Source organism: Cryptomeria japonica, unplaced genomic scaffold, assembly GCF_030272615.1.
Source record: "Cryptomeria japonica unplaced genomic scaffold, Sugi_1.0 HiC_scaffold_133, whole genome shotgun sequence".
Lineage (NCBI taxonomy): Eukaryota > Viridiplantae > Streptophyta > Pinopsida > Cupressales > Cupressaceae > Cryptomeria > Cryptomeria japonica.
The window spans coordinates 337,277-345,405 of NW_026728955.1; the positions used below are offsets into that span (position 1 = coordinate 337,277).

The 8,129-nt window shown below is 63.0% G+C and overlaps 1 non-coding gene across 1 annotated transcript; it reads left to right on the forward strand.

The window, feature by feature from the left end:
• Positions 1–205: 205 nt before the first annotated feature.
• On the forward strand, positions 206–324 carry LOC131866180 (5S ribosomal RNA). The gene has a single exon (XR_009364811.1). It is a non-coding gene; the product is annotated as a 5S ribosomal RNA (ribosomal RNA).
• Positions 325–8,129: the final 7,805 nt, after the last annotated feature.

Below are 8,129 nucleotides of genomic sequence, written 5' to 3' on the forward strand. Positions count from 1 at the left end.
CGCCCCCTCCAGGTGCACGCACGTAGGCCGGGCCGGGTGCACACCCGACGCCCTAGCAAGGTGCGCGCACCCGGGCAGGGCTCACACTTGGCGAACGGGGCGCACTTCGCGAGGGAGGGTGTGCACCTCGACGGGGGTGGGTGGCCGGGGTGGATTCGCACGTGGGTCGCGGTTTGCTAAGTACACACTGCGACAAGCTCATAACGGGTGCGATCATACCAGCGTTAGTGCACCGGATCCCATCAGAACTCCGCAGTTAAGCGCGCTTGGGCCGGAGTAGTACTGGGATGGGTGACCTCCCGGGAAGTCCCGGTGTTGCACCCTTTTTTAGTTTTTCGCCGGGCGTCGCAATGCTATTTGAATAAACCTTTTGCCCGTTTGCGTTCTCGTCGGGGCCGGGCCGGGCCGGGGTGCGCTGCCCGCACTACCGCGCGCGCGGGGGGCGACACCGAGCGCGCACCCGAGGCGCCCCGAGCACACAGGCCACGGTGCAACCCGGGCGTTGTGCGCGCACCCCGGTGCGCCCGAGGTGCTGCGCGCGCACCCAGGTGAAATCGGTGTGCACCTCGGCCAGTGCGCGCTCGGTCGAGTCGCGCACGTTGGCCAAGGTGCACGGTGATGTTTCTTACTCTAAGGTTCCGCACCAGACGCCCGGGACAGGTGAGCGAAGCTGGGCGGGGCCGGGTGCGCGGCCGGGGCAGGTGCACGCAGCTGGAGAGAGCTTTGGAGCACACTTCGGAGCGCACCAATGATGCGCTCCATTCAAAAGTTTCCTGAAAAGGCAAAAAAAGTTGAGATTATAGAATTTCCCACTTGAGAGATTGTAAAAAAAAAAAATTTAAAATGAAGGAAACGCGGGTGCCAAGGTGTGCGCAGCCCAGCCAAGGTGTGCGCACCAAGGCGCCCACCCTGGCGAAGGTGCACGCAAGGTGCGCACCCGAGGCAAACCGGACAATTAACCCAACTTTCGACTTCGCGCGCACCTTGGAGCGCACTTCGGAGCGCTCCTTGGTGCGCACCAATCTTGGGCACCTCGGAGTGCACCATGGCGCCCACCAAGGTGCGCACCCGGGGCAAACCGAGCTCCGACTTCGTGCGCACCTTGGAGCGCACGAAAGGTGCGCACCATGGCGCCCACCAAGGTGCGCAGCCCAGCCAAGGCGTGCGCATCAAGGTGCGCACCCTGGCGAAGGTGCGCACCCGGGGCAAACCGAGCTCCGACTTCGTGCGCACCTTGGAGCGCACAAAAGGTGCGCAACCCAGCCAAGGTGTGCGCACCCCGGTCAAACCGAGCTCCGAATCGTGCGCACCAGAGGTGCACGCCATCGTGCGCACCTTGGAGCACACTTCGGAGCCCTCCTTGGTGCGCGCCGATGTTGCGCACCTCGGAGCGCACCCGGGGAAAACAATGCAATTAACCCGACTTTCGACTTCGTGGGCACCTCGGAGCGCTCTCGGGTTCGCACCTCGGAGCACACCGAGGTGCGCACCTTTGATGCGCTGCCTTCACCAATTTCCAGAAAAGGCAAGAAAACATTGAGAAGGTGTGCGCACCGAGGTGCCCACCCTGGCGAAGGTGCACGCGAGGTGCGCACCCGGGGCAAACCGGGCTCCGACTTCGTGCACGCCGCACCTTGGAGCACACTTCGGAGCGCTCCTTGGTGCGCACCAGGGCGCGCAACCCAGCCGAGGTGCCCACCCCGGCGAAGGTGCACGCGAGGTGCGCACCCGGGGCAAACCGGGCTCCGACTTCGTGCACGCCATGGTGCCCACCGCGGCGAAGGTGCACGCGAGGTGCGCACCCGGGGCAAACCGGGCTCCGACTTCGTGCACGCCGCACCTTGGAGCACACTTCGGAGCGCTCCTTGGTGCGCACCATGGTGCCCACCAGGGCGCGCAACCCCGCCGAAGGTGCACGCGAGGTGCGCACCCGGGGCAAACCGGGCTCCGACTTCGTGCACGCCGCACCTTGGAGCACACTTCGGAGCGCTCCTTGGTGCGCACCATGGTGCCCACCAGGGCGCGCAACCCCGCCGAAGGTGCACGCGAGGTGCGCACCCGGGGCAAACCGGGCTCCGACTTCGTGCACGCCATGGTGCGCACCGCGGCGAAGGTGCGCACCCGGGGCAAACCGGGCTCCGACTTCGTGCACGCCGCACCTTGGAGCACACTTCGGAGCGCTCCTTGGTGCGCACCAGGGCGCGCAACCCAGCCGAGGTGCCCACCCCGGCGAAGGTGCACGCGAGGTGCGTACCCGGGGCAAACCGGGCTCCGACTTCGTGCACGCCGCACCTTGGAGCACACTTCGGAGCGCTCCTTGGTGCGCACCATGGTGCCCACCAGGCCGCGCAACCCAGCCAAGGTGTGCGCACCAAGGTGCACGCGAGGTGCGCACCCGGGGCAAACCGGGGTCCGACTTCGTGCACGCCGCACCTTGGAGCACACATCGGGGCGCTCCCGGGTTCGCACCGGCGTTGCGCACCGTGGTGGGCACCTCGGAGCACACCAAGGTGGGCAGCGAGGTGCGCACCTTTGATGCGATGCCTTCACTAATTTCCATAAAAGGCAAAAAAAAAACGAGATTTTAAAATTTCCGTTTTGAAAGATAGTGAGAAAAAGGGAATGCTGGTGCCATCTTGAGCCCGCCCTGGTGCGCAGCCCAGCCAAGGTGTGCGCACCAAGGTGCCCACCCTGGCGAAGGTGCGCGCCCGGGCAATTAACCCAACTTCCAACTTCGCGCGCGCCAGGGTGGGAGCGCACCCAACAACCGGGCCTGGGAAGAGCCAATGCGAGAAACCCCACCAAACGCTCTGACAAAAAAAGAGGGGGCGCTCCAGTAACCCCGCTTCGGAGCGCACCCTGGGCAAACCCAGCCAAGGTGCCCACCCCGGCCAAGGTGCAGGCGAGGTGCGCACCCGGGGCAAACCGGGCTCCGACAACGTGCACGCCGCACCTTGGAGCACACTTCGTAGCGCTCCCGGGTGCGCACCTCAGAGCACACCAAGGTGGGCAGCGAGGTGCGCACCTTTGATGCGCTGCCTTCACTAATTTCCAGAAAAGGCAAAAAAAAAAGGAGATTTTAAAATTTCCGTTTTGAAAGATAGTGAAAAAAACGGAACGCGCGTGCCATCTTGAGCCCGCCCTGGTGCGCAGCCCAGGTAAGGTGCCCACCCTGGCAAAGGTGCGCACCCGGGCAATTAACCCTACTTCCGACTTCGTGCGCGCCAGGGTGGCAACCGGGCCTCGGAAGAGCCAATGCGAGAAACCCCACCAAACGCTCCGACAAAAAAAGAGGCGGCGCTCCAATAACCCCGCTTCGGAGCGCAGCCGGGGCAAACCCAGCCAAGGTGCCCACCCCGACGAAGGTGCACGCGAGGTGCGCACCCGGGGCAAACCGGGCTCCGACAACGTGCACGCAGCACCTTGGAGCACACTTCGAAGCACTCCCGGGTGCCCACCGGCGTTGCGCACCGTGGTGGGCAGCGAGGTGCGCACCTTTGATGCGCTGCCTTCACTAATTTCCAGAAAAAGGCAAAAAAAAATGAGATTTTAAAATTTCCGTTTTGAAAGATAGTGAAAAAAAAGGAACGCGGGTGCCATCTTGAGCCCGCCCTGGTGCGCAGCCCAGGCAAGGCATGCGCACCAAGGTGCCCACCCGAGGTGCACACCCGGGGCAAACCGGGCTCCGACTTCGTGCAGGCCGCACCTTGGAGCACACTTCGGAGCGCTCCTTGGTGCGCACCATGGTGCCCACCAGGGCGCGCAACCCAGCCAAGGTCTGCACACCAAGGTGCCCACCCCGGCGAAGGTGCACGCGAGGTGCGCACCCGGGGCAAACCGGGCTCCGACTTCGTGCACGCCATGGTGCCCACCGCGGCGAAGGTGCACGCGAGGTGCGCACCCGGGGCAAACCGGGCTCCGACTTCGTGCACGCCGCACCTTGGAGCACACTTCGGAGCGCTCCTTGGTGCGCACCATGGTGCCCACCAGGGCGCGCAACCCAGCCAAGGTGTGCGCACCAAGGTGCACGCGAGGTGCGCACCCGGGGCAAACCGGGGTCCGACTTCGTGCACGCCGCACCTTGGAGCACACATCGGAGCGCTCCCAGGTTCGCACCAGCGTTGCGCACCTTTGATGCGCTGCCTTCACTAATTTCCAGAAAAGGCAAAAAAAAACGATATTTTAAAATTTCCGTTCTGAAAGATAGTGAAAAAAACGGAACGCGGGTGCCATCTTGAGCCCTTCCTGGTGCGCAGCCCAGGCAAGTTGTGCGCACCAAGGTGCCCACCCTGGCGGAGGTGCGCGCCCGGGGCAAACCGGGCTCCGACTTCGTGCACTGCATGGTGCCCACCAAGGCGCGCAACCCAGCCAAGGTGCCCACCGCAGCGAAGGTGCACGCGAGGTGCACACCCGGGGCAAACCGGGCTCCGACTTCGTGCACGCCGCACCTTGGAGCACACTTCAGAGCGCTCCTTGGTGCGCACCAGGGCGCGCAACCCAGCCGAGGTGCCCACCCCGGCGAAGGTGCACGCGAGGTGCGCACCCGGGGCAAACCGGGCTCCGACTTCGTGCACGCCATGGTGCCCACCGCGGCGAAGGTGCGCACCCGGGGCAAACCGGGCTCCGACTTCGTGCACGCCGCACCTTGGAGCACACTTCGGAGCGCTCCTTGGTGCGCACCATGGTGCCCACCAGGCCGCGCAACCCAGCCAAGGTGTGCGCACCAAGGTGCACGCGAGGTGCGCACCCGGGGCAAACCGGGGTCCGACTTCGTGCACGCCGCACCTTGGAGCACACATCGGGGCGCTCCCGGGTTCGCACCGGCGTTGCGCACCGTGGTGGGCACCTCGGAGCACACCAAGGTGGGCAGCGAGGTGCGCACCTTTGATGCGATGCCTTCACTAATTTCCATAAAAGGCAAAAAAAAAATGAGATTTTAAAATTTCCGTTTTGAAAGATAGTGAGAAAAAGGGAATGCTGGTGCCATCTTGAGCCCGCCCTGGTGCGCAGCCCAGCCAAGGTTTGCGCACCAAGGTGCCCACCCTGGCGAAGGTGCGCGCCCGGGCAATTAACCCAACTTCCAACTTCGCGCGCGCCAGGGTGGGAGCGCACCCAACAACCGGGCCTGGGAAGAGCCAATGCGAGAAACCCCACCAAACTCTCTGACAAAAAAAGAGGGGGCGCTCCAGTAACCCCGCTTCGGAGCGCACCCTGGGCAAACCCAGCCAAGGTGCCCACCCCGGCCAAGGTGCAGGCGAGGTGCGCACCCGGGGCAAACCGGGCTCCGACAACGTGCACGCCGCACCTTGGAGCACACTTCGTAGCGCTCCCGGGTGCGCACCTCAGAGCACACCAAGGTGGGCAGCGAGGTGCGCACCTTTGATGCGCTGCCTTCACTAATTTCCAGAAAAGGCAAAAAAAAAAGGAGATTTTAAAATTTCCGTTTTGAAAGATAGTGAAAAAAACGGAACGCGCGTGCCATCTTGAGCCCGCCCTGGTGCGCAGCCCAGGTAAGGTGCCACCCTGGCAAAGGTGTGCACCCGGGCAATTAACCCTACTTCCGACTTCGTGCGCGCCAGGGTGGCAACCGGGCCTCGGAAGAGCCAATGCGAGAAACCCCACCAAACGCTCCGACAAAAAAAGAGGCGGCGCTCCAATAACCCCGCTTCGGAGCGCAGCCGGGGCAAACCAAGCCAAGGTGCCCACCCCGACGAAGGTGCACGCGAGGTGCGCACCCGGGGCAAACCGGGCTCCGACAACGTGCACGCAGCACCTTGGAGCACACTTCGAAGCACTCCCGGGTGCCCACCGGCGTTGCGCACCGTGGTGGGCAGCGAGGTGCGCACCTTTGATGCGCTGCCTTCACTAATTTCCAGAAAAAGGCAAAAAAAAATGAGATTTTAAAATTTCCGTTTTGAAAGATAGTGAAAAAAAAGGAACGCGGGTGCCATCTTGAGCCCGCCCTGGTGCGCAGCCCAGGCAAGGCATGCGCACCAAGGTGCCCACCCGAGGTGCACACCCGGGGCAAACCGGGCTCCGACTTCGTGCAGGCCGCACCTTGGAGCACACTTCGGAGCGCTCCTTGGTGCGCACCATGGTGCCCACCAGGGCGCACCCGGGGCAAACCGGGCTCCGACTTCGTGCACGCCGCACCTTGGAGCACACATCGGAGCGCTCCCAGGTTCGCACCAGCGTTGCGCACCTTTGATGCGCTGCCTTCACTAATTTCCAGAAAAGGCAAAAAAAAACGATATTTTAAAATTTCCGTTCTGAAAGATAGTGAAAAAAACGGAACGCGGGTGCCATCTTGAGCCCTTCCTGATGCGCAGCCCAGGCAAGTTGTGCGCACCAAGGTGCCCACCCTGGCGGAGGTGCGCGCCCGGGGCAAACCGGGCTCCGACTTCGTGCACTGCATGGTGCCCACCAAGGCGCGCAACCCAGCCAAGGTGCCCACCGCAGCGAAGGTGCACGCGAGGTGCGCACCCGAGGTGCACACCCGGGGCAAACCGGGCTCCGACTTCGTGCACGCCGCACCTTGGAGCACACTTCAGAGCGCTCCTTGGTACGCACCAGGGCGCGCAACCCAGCCAAGGTGCTCACCCCGGCGAAGGTGCACGCGAGGTGCGCACCCGGGGCAAACCGGGCTCGGACTTCGTGCACGCCGCACCTTGGAGCACACATCGGAGCGCTCCCGGGTTCGCACCAGCATTGCGCACCTTTGATGCGCTGCCTTCACTAATTTCCAGAAAAGGCAAAAAAAAGAAAAAAATGAGATTTTAAAATTTCCGTTTTGAAAGATAGTGAAAAAAACGGAACGCGGGTGCCATCTTGAGCCCGCCCTGGTGTGCAGCCCAGGCAAGTTGTGCGCACCAAGGCACCCACCCTGGCCAAGGTGGGTCACGGGGTGGGTCCTAGGGTGGGTAACGGGGTGGGTACTAAGGTGCGTGCCAAGGTGGGTCATAGGGTGGGTGCCAAGGTGGGCACCAGGGTGGGTGTGCACCAACCCTAGCCAGGGTAGGTCACGGGGTGGTTGTCGGGGTGGGCGTCAAGGAGCCAAGGTGGGTGGCAAGTAGCCAAGTTGCGTGCCAAGGTGGGTGTCGGGGTGGGTGCCAAGGATCCAAGGTGGGTGCCAAGGAACCAAGGTGGGTGTCTGGGTGGGTGCCGAGGTGGGAGCCAGGGTGGGTCCCAAGGTGAGTGCAAAGGTGGGTGCCAGGGTCAAGGTGAGTGCCAATGTGGGTTCCAAGGTGCCAGGGTCAGGGTGAGTGCCAATGTGGGTTCAAAGGTGCTAAGTTGGGTGCGAGGTTGGGTGCGAGGGTGGGTGGGTGCCAAGGTGTGCTAGGTGGAAGCCCGGGTGGGTCGGCATCCCATGGGTGTCGAGTTGGGTGCCTGATGGGTGCTTCTTGTCAAGTTTTAGTCGTCGGGACTCATTTCGAGCCTTAGAGGTCGTTTCTTGTCCGGTTGCCCTGTCTTCGACCTGGGAACCCAATTTTGGTCCTCGGGTCCCATTTTTTTTTGTCTCGCATCCCACTTTTGGCCTGTGGCCTTTTCGGGGTCGATTCTCGTTTTGGGCATCAGAGCATGTTTCTTCTCCTAAAACCCAATATTTGTTTATTAAGTCTCGGAACACATTTTTGTTCTCGTGGACCCATCATGGGTCTTGGAACGCATTTGTGGTCCTTGGGTCCCATTTTGCATCCCGAAACTTGTGTTTTGGTGCTTGATCCCTATTTTGGGTGCCCACCTTGCACCAAGTGCGCACCCGGGGCAAACCGAGCGCCTTGGTGCACCGGGGCAAGATCGAGCGTGCACCCGAGGCGCCCCGAACATGCACCAAGGTGCACTCGGCCCACATGTGAGCGCAGGTCGTTGCGCCCGAGGTGGTGTGTGGGCACCGCGTTGCAGACGGGACACTGCACGCACACGACGCCCCCTCCAGGTGCACGCACGTAGGCCGGGCCGGGTGCACACCCGACGCCCTAGCAAGGTGCGCGCACCCGGGCAGGGCTCACACTTGGCGAACGGGGCGCACTTCGCGAGGGAGGGTGTGCACCTCGACGGGGGTGGGTGGCCGGGGTGGATTCGCACGTGGGTCGCGGTTTGCTAAGTACACACTGCGACAAGCTCATAAC